The 12,860-nt window shown below is 40.2% G+C and overlaps 2 long non-coding RNA genes across 6 annotated transcripts in view; one reads left to right on the top strand and one right to left on the bottom strand.

Moving 5' to 3' along the window:
• Nucleotides 1–7,891, top strand: part of LOC128101980 (uncharacterized) — a 171,051-nt gene extending 163,160 nt beyond the window's left edge. For all 5 annotated transcript variants that reach the window (XR_008215285.1, XR_008215283.1, XR_008215282.1 and 2 more), the window contains one exon: nucleotides 6,407–7,891. This is a non-coding gene — a long non-coding RNA (uncharacterized LOC128101980). The remainder of the gene's footprint in view (nucleotides 1–6,406) is intronic.
• LOC128101979 (uncharacterized) overlaps nucleotides 3,522–12,860 on the bottom strand; it is a 56,784-nt gene continuing 47,445 nt past the window's right edge. The window contains exons 5-6 of the long non-coding RNA XR_008215281.1: nucleotides 6,917–12,860; nucleotides 3,522–5,609 (exon numbers count right to left, since the gene is read on the bottom strand). The exon at nucleotides 6,917–12,860 is cut by the window's right edge and continues 22,655 nt beyond it. This is a non-coding gene — a long non-coding RNA (uncharacterized LOC128101979). The remainder of the gene's footprint in view (nucleotides 5,610–6,916) is intronic.

Genomic DNA, 12,860 nt, shown 5'->3' with positions numbered 1-12,860 from the left:
AATACTCATTAAGCATGCTTATGTGCTGGCCCTTGAAGAAGCTCACAATAACTACCTCCATCATATGTAAATAAAGACAACAGAGTAAGAAATTGTTCAGTCTCTAACAGAGGCTAAATGGTGACATCAAGACTTGAGGCCAGTCCAGTAACTCCAAGCTCCACTCTTAATCTCCATTTTCCATACCTCCCTGAGCTCAAAGTTAGGGGATGACTGACTTACCTACACAAACAAAGAAAGGAGAGAGCAAAACTGAGAATCCACAACACTAACAGGGAAGTAACTAAGAAATAAAAATCCATCAAACTTAATAGGCTCGATCATGACAGTTTGGGAGTTGAAGACACACAGGGTTCATATTTGGAAGGCTGTTTGGAATAACAGTTTCATTCCTTGTTAGTCCCTTGTTTACTCAAATTTCAGTTTCTTTGTCTCCATGCTGAGATAACACACACTTCACACCTTAATGGCAAAGATTTTTAAACATTATCATGAAAACACTGTGTAAACAGAGGAGTTTTCTTTAAATATATTTCTCTCTCCCTTTGTTTTTCTCCCCTGTAACAGACAGTATGTTTCCAAATAAAGACTCAGGGAACAGATGTAAATAAAGGGATTTCCAGGGACCTGGGGAGATTCTTGCCAGCAGCCTTCAGTCTAGAAGTTATTCTTCTCTGGCCTGAGGCCTGGGAGGCTTATGAGACCATCCTATCCCAGCAGCACAGAGAAAATGGTTTTGCCAAAGGCATTTGTCAAGGATTTTTCTACTAGAGAAAAGGTGTGCCTTTAACCTCCAGCATTTTATGAAGCTGATGAAATACAATAAGAACAGAAATGATTAAAACAAAGAAATAGAAGGCTCTATATTGTGAAAATTTGACTTTCAAAAATCCTCTGGAATTTGTATATGATCTTTTATTGAATGAGCTTAAGAACGTAGGCTCAGCAGGGGACCTGGAATAGAGTCAGTCCAAGTCTGGCCACATGAATAAGTGGCAGGTGGCAGAAGGAGATCCCAAGCCCCAATAAAGAGCCACATCTTCCCACATCAATGGAGTTTTACTCAAGAAATCATTTGGAGGTATTTCCAAGTCAGACAATATATCTTTCAGGAAAGTCAAGCTGGCGTGTGTTTTGAGGCCCCTTCCTGTGTTGTAGGTACTGAAAGGGAGGTAACAACAGGCTAGCAAGCTTGCTGTTTCCATGGAGCTTACATTCGATGCCCAATCATATCAGGGTAATGAGTATAAATGATCTGGGTAATGACAGATCAAGTGCTAACTGCCAAAAGGGGTGCTCAGTAGAGCTTGTTAACTGGATGGATTATCTCAAAAGATCAACTCTGTGCAATAAGGAAGGCAAGTTCCTATGTTGACTGGTAAATATTATTCATTTAAATTCATCCAGTAATTCACTCAGCAATGTTTATGCATCTATTCCATGCCAGCTACTACACCACTAAGATAAAAATACATATTCCCAATGCTCAATAACCCTTTCAGTGATGTTTCAGCTTCCATTGATTCTGTCTTGTCTTCTACCAATTGCTTCACTTTCAGAGTCATTCTGAATGTATCTCCTACCCTGAGAGCCATAAAAGGCTCTCGACCAAAAGGCTTGAAAAGCCTTAATGGCCCAGCTTCTAACCTAGAAGCAGGTGGCTCTCCCCTGTAGTTTCCCATCATCCTTAGTACCTCATGCTAAGCAGTTAATGACCATGTAAGGTCACCAGTAGGCAGTGTGACGGTCAATTCAGTCCCAAGCAGGAACACACATGTCCCATCTGGGGCTGTGTGATTCAATCACAAAACTTTCTAGAAGTCTCAAAACCTGACTCTGTAATGAAGAATGAGAAATCATCATAAAAGGAAAATCCTAGCAGCTGCAATGTCTGCACAGTAGGCTTGCCTTCTGGATGTATGCAAGCAGACGGCTCCTTGTGCTGGCTCTGAGTCCATAACCATGCATAGATGCAAATAAACAATGGGGGAAACTTTAGCCCTCTTATCAATATTGAAGACATGTAAAGGAAATACATTTGGCTGGTTCTATATTAAAATTTCCTCCCTGAATCTGGAGATACTTTGAAAAAAGCCTGATTTTTTTTTTTTTTTTGGCAAGGTATAGAACTCTTTTCCAGATGTCTGTTAATTCTCTTTTACTATTTTTAAGTGTAGAGAGTTGTTGACAAAGTATTTAATTTGTGACCTCAAATAGTACCAGAGAAGATTGAATTTGTAAGCTTTATGGGTTTAGAAAGTAGAAAACAGCTGAGATAAGATGTCGAAGGGGGGGAGGAAGAAACACAAAAGGGAAGTAATAATCATTCCCCCAGATGCTGAGTAGGAAGCAAATAGACAAACACAACACAGAACAAGAAAGAGCATGTGTTCCTTGTGAAAACTTCTCAGCCTTTTCATTCCCAAAGAGATGGCTTACTAGAGAAAAACACTATGCATGGTAAATAAGTTTTCATGCAACTATTTGGTGGATATTGTTATATATGAAGACCACAAGTATCTCTCATATTTTCTTCTTCTAACAACAACAGGAAGAAGAGATCTAGACAATGTTTGGTTTCAGCATGAAAATAGGCTTTCTGGAATATAGTAGATCCATAAATCTAAGACATTAATAAAAAATCACCATTTCAGACAATGTTCTAGAGAAAGGGAAAAAAAAACACAATAAACCCAAGTTAAGTTAACAGGATGAAGCTAGAGAAAAACATCTGTGTTCTGTGTGATTTGATTCCAGACCAGAGATGCTGGTGTCCCTGATTCATCTTGCCCTCCCACCCACATGCATGCCTTCCTTTCAAAAGTTAATGTGATCATCTTACAACATGGTGACATACCAACTTGTATCTTGATCTCAATGTAAGTTGTGAAGCCTAAGAGTTATCAAACTGAATTCTCTAGATATTCTTTGGTTTAGCTTTTCACTAGTCCTTTGATTTAAATCACAGAAACATTTAAAATAGATTTATATCACCCTAGGCAGCAAATGATACAAATGACTTATCTAATGTAATTTTATGTTCTATAATATTTAATACAAACTGGTAAATCTATGGAATCATATTTATTTTGTTTGTACTACTAAGAAGACAAAAATATGACCTAAGCTGTTATTTACCATGAACCCTGATTCAATACTCTAGTGAGAAGGAACCTCAGATCTATTTAGAGGGCAAACACAGGAGAGTCAAGGGTCTTGCACACAATAAGTCCTCTAGTCCAGTTCAAATCTATGAATCAGGCTGCAAATAATAGTGGGTGGGAAACCTCAGCTGTAAATAGTTGGTTCTGAAAAGGAAAAAAAACACAACTGAATATTTTCATTAAAAATGAAGCCTGGAGCGAAGCCTAGTGTTGCAGCCTTGGAATAGGGCAGGAGGACCAAAAACTCAAGGTCAATCTGGGCAACTGTCTCCAACCTGTGGATGATATTTTTGATAAGATGACATTCTATTGACCTTCATTAGCATATTTATAAAGTATACAACAAAACACCAAAAATTGAAAACAATGCTTTATTGAACATTTTCAAGTTCTCCTACTAATGAATTATCTTATCTTTATTCCAAATGGGTAGAGCAAACTTCTCTAAGCTTTGACCTCACTCTCATCTTTAAAAGCAGGCCTTTTTGCCTTTACAACTAATGAGGCAAGGGGAGGTGTTCTAAAATACTCTTGCCATGGATCAATTCTATTCTTTTTGTGGCTTGTCACAACATATTCTTTTTTTACAGAAGAGGAACAACATGTGTGAGGCCAAAGGAAAAAATCAGGAAGGTATAAACCACCAATTCACCCTTTAAAGATAAACTCTAGACAAAGTGCCAGCCCAGAAGAAACAATGATTTTCTGTTTCCCTATTACAAATCATTTTCTTCTGTCTATTGCAGAATAACTATCTTTTGGAATAAGAAAGGCATGCACCCTTTTTATTGAAATCAGGAGACAGAACCTGCCTATACAGCAAGGAACTTGATATGATTATTTAACAAACATCATCCTTGGACAAGGACCTGAAATACACATGTATTGATTTCCAGGGGTAAAAAAATGGTTCATAGTTGAATTGTAATGGTTGGTAGGAAAAAATGTCTATTTTGTAAAGATCCTGAAGAGTCTACATTCATTCTGCAAACTCTGATATTGTGAAATAAAAATAACTGCAAAAGGGTGTGAGAGGAGAAGCCATCCAGCTTCCTTAACCACATTCTCCTCCTTGTTACCTTTTCCTGAATTGGTTGCTGTTTTTCTATCCTAGAAAAGAGCGAACAGCAGTAGAAAAAACAAAGGGAGTTAGGATCAGAGTCATTTACTGTAAGATTTTAAGGAACAAAATCAACTCAAAGTGTCTCAGGCTCTCACTGACGGCACAGGAAAACCATCTGGGAAGAAATAATACTTCCTGGTGATTTTCATTGTCTTCTATGAGGAATCAATGCAATTGTCCCTTGGTGGCTTCTGTCTCTGTGCATGCTCCATTCTTGAAAAGTGGATTCCCTGAATTCCCCACTATTACACTAAAGGGTTTGTGGTGGGTTTGATAAGGTACTAGTCAATTCTGAATCACTTCGTAGACCCTTTCAGAACTCACTCTATCTCTATCTCTCTCTCTCTCTCTCTCTCTCTCTCTCTCTCTCTCTCTCTCTCTCTCTCTCTCTCTCTCTCTCTCTCTCTCTCTCTCTCATGTTTTACTTCACCAATGGAGACTATTTACCAGACCTCTGTGATCCTCCCTTTCCTTGTTTTGGCTAATAGTTATTCATAAACTCATTAAACATACAGGAGGAAGAGATGCTTAAATTCAAACATACAGAAAGAAGAGATGCTAAAATTTAAATTGACGTGGTTTTCTTCCTTACAGCGTGGTTGGGGGGAAAAATAAGACTAAAGAGCAAATGAAATCTTTGTTTTGGGTATGTGAGGGTTTAGTTCATCTGTGCTGTTAACCCTTTGCCTCTGAAAAATAGGGATTGTGCTAAATGGGTACATGATAACCAGCTAGTAGTCTATTTTTTTTAATAAAGTACATTCTATATTTTCAAAGCATCTTGTTTTAAATTCTACAAGCTTCTGAAAATAGACCAAGATGAAACACTGTTAGTAGGTCATTTACTTTTCCTCTTTTTTTCCTCTCTGTACCTCCTGAGCTGTTGGTTGGGTAGAATTAGCATCTCGTTCTTGCTCCTTCAGTCCTCGGTCCTGCCCAGCCCTATTTTGAGTGATTCTCTTGTTGCCTTTTGATTTAATCAGCGGGGAGACTTGTCTGCAGTCTGTCAGGATGTGCCTCTGCAGGATGAGAACCAGAGAGAAATTCTGAAAGTGCAGTGTGAGATCAGGACAGATGGCCGGGAAGCGTTTTCACTCTTATTTCTTCTAGGAAATTCTGTGCATCTGGAGCAAAACCTTGTCAGATCTTTTGCCATGTTGTTCAAAACTTTCAAGAAATAATAATAAACAGCAGAGAGACACTCCATTTTCTGTCCAGAGTGGCACCCTTTGACTGCTGTAGATTGCAGAGAGAAGCGTAGGGTTCAGGTGGTCCCCCTCCTTTGCAGTCAGCCAGTTCACTAGCATACTGTCCACTTCTGGCTAAGGAAGAAAATCAGGAAAACACATTTCTAAATATAAAGTTTGCATCAGCTCTCCAGCCTGTGCCTTCTCACTCTTGACTGCAGAACTTGCTCTACACAGACTTCATGTGACAAGAGTGGAAGGGCCATGTCTCCCTTCTACCCCACTGTGTAGCCTTTGAAGAACCACTCTGGCCCTCCCCGTTCTCACAACTCCACTTTGAGAGGAGGGAATGGTCTCATTTCTCAATGGTAGCATTCAGCTAGCATTTGGATGCCTAAGGAAATGAATAAATCATCATATTCTCTTTGAAACTGAAAGTTGGGGGCACACAGACCAGATAAAACTTGGAGACCTCATTGGGCCCCTCAGTTAAGATCCTGAGTGATGGGTTAGGAAAGGATCTTATATGGAATTATTGTTATCCTATCTGTGACCTTGAAAGGACACAGCATCCTGATTTCCACTAGCCAGAAGCCCAGATACAGGGACTCTCAAAAAAGGAACAAGAATATATGGAATTAATACTATTTAAATCATGGCAATAGGAGCTGATTTTGTTGAACACTTGACCAGTACCATGTACTGTATTAAGTAGTTTTATGCATATTATCCTGTTTAATCATAGCATCTACCCTATGACTTCATTTTTCATTTATTTGCCACAAGAAATAAATACAGCATGTCAAAAGTACGTGATGCATATGTAGTGCTTGTAGCATGCACAAACTAACAACTTTCTGTCTGTTCCTTCTGTCCTGTCTTTCACCTATGCTTTCAAAGTCTGTATCTCTTTTGTTCTGGCCTCCCAACAGACTACAGGTACTTCTGCACCCAACAAATTCCCTGAAGTTAAAAGCATCCACTCATGTCTCCAAGAGAATAAGATCATCCTCTGCAGGGGATGATGGAGTACGGATCATCTCCTGTGCATCCTTTCTGCAGCACTATGGACAGCCACAGCACAGAAGGAAACCATGGCACATTAACTCTATGAGTAGGAAGAACCCAGGAGACCTAAGTGGGGACAAAAGCTGAGTAAACCCAAGCATATTCTACTTGAAGTGTTCAACCACTGAGCTCAGATCCCCAAATTATGCAATTTCTGGTTTTGTTCTCTCCATAATGAAACAGAATGGGATGGAGGTATTCACTCCTCGCTTCCTTCCTCACTAACAGCAGCCCTATCTCACACAGTTCACCTTTTAGAGTATATAAAATACAGCCCATAAGAAAGCAAGCCCATCATTTTATTAGCATATTTTTATAGTAGACAAATTTTATAGTAGACAGAATACAAAATACAAAAGTAATTAAAAACATACAATTTAGAGGCTAGAAAGATGGCTCAGTGTTAAGAGTCTTGGCTATTCTTCCGGAGAAACCAGGTTTGATTATCAGTGCCCACGTGACAGCTTAAGACCATCTATAACTCCAGTTCCAGGGAATCCAATACTTTCTTCTGGCCTCTGTGGGCACCAGGCACATGCATGGCACACAGACATACATTCAGGAAAAAACATCCGAACATATAAAATAATAAAAATAAATTTAGAAGTTGAATATACAATTTATTGAATCTGTTTCTCTCAACTATCCAATGGCCCTTTCTTTCTCTTTGAGTTGCTTGGACCAGTTGAAACAAAAGGGATTTGTTGGCCGGCTTTCTCAATCAACAAGATATGGCAGAATTTCTCTCACATGCTTGTTGCCCAATTCAGTCATTCAAGATATATCATATCTTCTAGAAAAGAATGGCTCCCTTTAAACATGCCCCCAGCACAGCTTCAAGCAGATGTCACCCTTCAAGCCCATCCTGGCTGAGTCATCAGGGCATCTGAATGACCCTAAGGACTTGGCTGTTCTACTCAGAATCCCTTGCCCTTTGGTCATACCCCAACCACAACATGGAGAGTAGATGCATTTGAAGGGTCAAATTTAAGGACTACCTCATGCTCTCTCCATGTGATAGAGACATGCAGAATCAAGTGGGTGAGCCAAATGACCAGTCCTTTCCCAGGCACAGAACCTGTGGTTTAGGATTCGTCATTAGCACTAACCATACAACTCGTTTTGGACCATTAGCCTTATCTAGTTACAAATGAAGATTCACAAAGACATCCTATATGTAAGCTATAAATGCAACTAGAATTAAAATAAAATTAATATGTCTTCCTTAAATGTCAATACTTTAATTTGGGTATTCTACCAAACACTAAGTCAACTTGGGAAACAGTTTATCATTTGTTGATCAGTGTTCATATTCCTTGGTATGAGAAAATAAACTGATGTTTGCTTGAGCATTTGTTGCTATATTCTAGTGCTGTAACAAGCCCTACCCAGGGCACTCTGCATTGAGATGCCAGTTAATTTCAGAGTAGTCCTTTGGGATTCATTAAATCCATTTGCGGACTGCCATGCCTCAAAGATGTGAGTTAATTCACCCAAACGCCCATAGGGAGGAAGAAGAGCCAGGTCCAAATGTAGATCAGTCTGAGACAGAAAGCCCACTCTCTCTCCACTATACTAAAATGGTAAGAAGTTTGTAAGGGCTGCTCTGATTTGACCCAGTGGTGTTGTATATAATCAGTGATTCATATTTCTTCCCCACTGTCCATAGGACCAGATTCATTATGTATAAGGGATCTAAAATCCATGGATGCTCTAGTTCCTTATGTAAATGATGGAATATTTTCATGTAACCTATATACAACCTCTCATGTGCTTCAAGTCACTCCTAGATTACTTGAAATACCGAATATATTAAGAATATTGTACAAATGGTTATTTATACTATGTTGTTTAGAGTAATGACAAGAAAAATATCTGCACATGTTCAATGCAGATGTCATTGTTTCCCAAATGTTTTTATTAGAGATTTGTATAAATCCTCAATTTAGAACCAACTATACACATTCTTCGATACTCCTTTTTTTTTTTTACCAGATAAGTGAACACTGAAGATTGGTAGTTTGAGATATATAAGACAGATGTTCTTAGAGTCCCTGAATGCTGAATAGCAAAGGGAAAAATAATTTAGGACTGATCTAGTTTAAAACTAGTCCAAAGCAACCATTTGGAGTCCCTTTATTTAGTGCTCTGTATCTCTGGATGAAACGTGGTGATTTCATAGGCTTCTGCTGCCTTGCTCTTAGGATCTTCTTCTAGGTGTCTTCTGAATATAAAAATGCATGTGGTATGGGTGGTTTGCCATGAAACATAGCAATTTTATGGCGCACGGGGTCAGGAGCCTCACAGATCATGAACCTTTAACTCCCTGCTCTGTAAGACATTGTAATTTGTTCACTACTTACACTTGCCTTCTTGGTTTGCTGGTGTGTTACTTACACATGGTCTCTTGTTTCTGCTGAGGCTTAGCAGAGCTCAGAAGCTCCTTTGATACCAAGAAGCCTCAACTCCACCCTGGCTGGTTTTCTTGCTAGAGTTCTGCCTCCTAACTGATTTGGGTTCCAGACCAGTGCTGTCCTCATCTATAGTGTGATTGTGATTTTTCTTTCCATTGGCCTCCCATGATGTACAGAATGAAACGCAAAGGCACACGGGTGGCACATGTCTCACATGTTACACACTTTCCATCCACATAACCATTATTGCCAATGTTCTCTTGAGTATATATGGTCCTCAGACACCTTCTGAGAATTATGAGAACTTGGCAAAATCCCTGGAGGATGAGCTTGGGCTTTCCCTCTGTGCTATCTAAGCCATACAACCACATTATCCTAACATGGATGTCTGTTTCTCTGACAGCAACAAAAAAACAGTCAATGAAGTCTTTTCTCTTCTGCACCCATTGTTAGGTTTCCTCAGCAGCATCGCTGGACCGAGAAAGCATCGCTGGACCGAGAGAATAAGGACCTCAATACTTTTATACAAAACAAAAATAAACTTCAAAGAAGACTCAAAAGATGTAGAGCAGTTGGAGCAGCAAGCTTCCTGAAAAATGGCAGTCCATGGGATGAAAGATTACTAGAATGGGAGACAGGAAGAGGGCTTACAGATGTTGTCTTGATCATAGGATGATTAACAAAATGGCCTGGATAAAGACAGGGATTATAAGTTGTTTCCACAAAACATTAGATGTGTTTTTCTTCCCACATAAATGGTATCTTTATCTCAGTGCAATTAGACTAACCATTTCCATGACATCTGCTATAGTCTGGTCCAATTGGGTCAACATAGAAATGAGCATTAACCTAGGGATTGTGTGCTCAGCCTCCTCAGCCTTCACTCTTACCTCCTCACTGGCTCCGTTTCTTTGTGACTCCTAAAGAAGTGGCCAAAGCACAGGGTAAGACCTGACACTGCCCACACCTTCCTCAGCCTCCAGTTTCAACTGGTAACTGCTTATGATAAAGGTGTCTGGGCTAAAGAGCTGATTTTTCTCGGCCCTGTTTAAGCTACTTAGGTGTCATGGCCCGTGTGACTTTGTACTTGAGCTGACTGGGATGATGAAGAATGAAGAAATGACAGACACAAGTAATGTAAACCTGGGAAGGGGGCTGTGAATTCAGATGGAGATGTACCAGCAACAGCCCATAAACTCAGGGCATTGTTATACACAATACACAGCCCTAACTAGGATAAGATGGGTCAGCTAATCTCAGTAGGGAGGGGATCTCTTTAGGAGAGTGATCTCAGGCTTCAGTCTTCCAAGATGAAAAATCTGCTGGTACTTTCTTCACATACTGTTTTTAGATAAAGTTCAACTGTTTGTCGATGTCTGTACTCAGACCAGGGGAAGGAAGGCTTTGCCATTCTTATGGGTCTGAGGTACTGGCATCCTTGACATGACTATGCTTATGTCAACACTATACATTCACTCAGGACTCATCTGCTCCCCACACTTAGGAGCTCAATTGTCTAATTCAAATACTTAAATATATCCCATGAATGAGATACAAAAATACAAGATGTATTAATATCCAGAATTTTTACATGTTTCTTGCTTCTCAAAATACAATTTCAATTTTTAAAGTAACCAAATGCCCCTGAGTAGTTCTGAACTTCGATGACCATCCTTATTACTCTAGTCCCCAAATAAAACAGTGCAAGCTGTATGGCAGGCTAAGAAGGCTACCTAAGTCTTCCCAGCAGCTTCGGTCCCACTGTCACCTGTGTAAATGTCTGTTTCCACTAATCTCTTAGGATTAGTTCACCATGTCCTTGCTCAAAACCAGCGGCTGTCTCTCCAGCACACAGACACTTTGTTCCATTCACCCGAAGCACCACTCACCCAAGAGTGTTCTGAATGCCAGGAATTATTAAAGTTTGAGGAATTTATTCACTGCCGGAACAAATATTTTTGAAGCTTTGGGGATTTCCCAGCAAACAAAAGAAATGAAATCTCTGCCTAAGCCCCAGGGGAACCACTTGGGACAAGGACAATAAATAAAATGCTGTGCACTGTGTTTGGTAACAAGCAAGCACAGAGAGAAGCAGAGAAGGGGGGCACAGAGGGCTCAAGGGAAGGTGGTAATTGCTTAAATAGAGGAGCCAAAATGACTCCACTGGGAAGCTTTAACTCTAAGTTGTAAAGGAGATGTTGGAGTGGTGGAAGGAGCCATGGCCCTGTGTGGAGGGCAGGAACACAGACAGAGGGAGCAGTCAATGCTCAGTCTTGTGAATTGGGTGACTGCAGTGGGAATGAGTGAAGAGAAAGCTGAAGAGAGGCACACTGGGCAAGGGAAGTAGGCTGTGCAAGCCCGTAGCCCAGCAGGACAGTGTTAGCTCTTGCTTGGAGTAAACTGGAAAGACATTCCGTGCTCCTGAGCAAAGAGAAGAGAGAGATTCTAACTTGTGTTGTTGAGGGATTGTTTGGCTCTTCAGTTGAGAAGAGACTAAAGGAGTCAAGGGTGGAAGACGGATTTGGAAACTGTTATAGTCACCTGAGCCAGAGTTGGTGGCTGAAACAGTGTTCTGGTTACGGCAGTAGTAAGGAGTCATTGGGTTATGACTGATATTGAATGTCACCAGCAGGACTTGTAGATGAAGTAAATGTGGATATAAAAGAGTAAGAGGCTGTAAGGGACACAAGTACAGGAACAGAGATGTCATCTATCTGGAAGATGAAGGAATGGAACAAAAAGGAGACAGATCAAGAAAGGATCCTACATCGACAGCCAAGCACAGCAACTCCCTTTGCCGTGTTCCTCTAAACCCCAGCCTCGCCTTCTCACTGGGCCCTAGCCCTCTGTATTCCTTTCTCTCTGCCATCATCTCCCCGGGGCTACTAAAATTAGGACCTCATGCTTTTATCGTGAGTGGTGAGCTTTTATGGTGTCTTGGCTATGGGGGAAAAAATAAGTCATCAGAAAAATTGATTGTAAGAAATTCCAGAGTCTTATTTCAGACCTCTGAGTAAGCCAAAACAATGAATTCTCTCTTTAGCCAAACATCTATGGAGAAGAAAAGGAAAGGGGGGAAGAAGAGACTGCAAAGGAGATGTTATCAGAAAGAACCCAAGAAGAGCAATGAATCACTATGGCCTGTGGAAGCTGTGGCTCTGGTCCTCAGTAACATCTGGGCAGTACTAAGGAACTGCTGACTTCTTCCCAGAAGAGGCCCTGATATGGTTCAGCCTGTGGAAGAACTATTCTGCTCTCAGACAAATGTGGGACCATGTTCTTTTCTAATTATCCCTCTCCTTCCTATCCACAGTTAACAAATACCATCGAGTTTTTATTTCCAAAAGAAAGATAAATGCCCCCTTCCCCCAGCAACACATGAGCTGGGGGTGTTTCTTTGTGCCTCATTATGATTGCTTTCTTTCTTTACGCTGTGCTCCAAAGGATACAGTTACTTTACACTACCTGCTAGCATGACATCTGCATGTGGACTGCAGTGGGGGTTGATTCTGTGGCACCTGCTTTTTGTGACCAGGCCTCATGGGGCTGCCAGCTCTAAAACAATTGGGCAGAGAACCAGTGAAGTTACCAACAGCCCAAAGACTCATTTCTGATGGTCTAGTTTTGTTTAGATTTTCTATTGAGGGTTTCTAGCAAATATAAATGCAGGCAGACTTGTAAAACTGAATGAATGAATGAATGAATAAATAAATAAATAAATAAATAAATAGATAAATACCTCTCAAACATTCATAACCCAACTTCAGTAATTGCCAATTCAGGCTGATTAGGATTCATCATTATTCCAACCCACTTCTCTCCCTCAAATATCATTTTGAAGAAAACTCAGACAACGTATCATTTCATCTGCATATTTTTCATTGTATACCTATAGTTTAAATAC

The sequence above is a fragment of the Peromyscus californicus genome, unplaced genomic scaffold (assembly GCF_007827085.1).
Source record: "Peromyscus californicus insignis strain IS unplaced genomic scaffold, ASM782708v3 Scaffold_7__1_contigs__length_154581171, whole genome shotgun sequence".
NCBI lineage: Eukaryota > Metazoa > Chordata > Mammalia > Rodentia > Cricetidae > Peromyscus > Peromyscus californicus.
The sequence above is the reverse complement of the archived record's forward strand: the minus strand, read 5'-3'. Positions and strand labels throughout refer to the sequence as shown.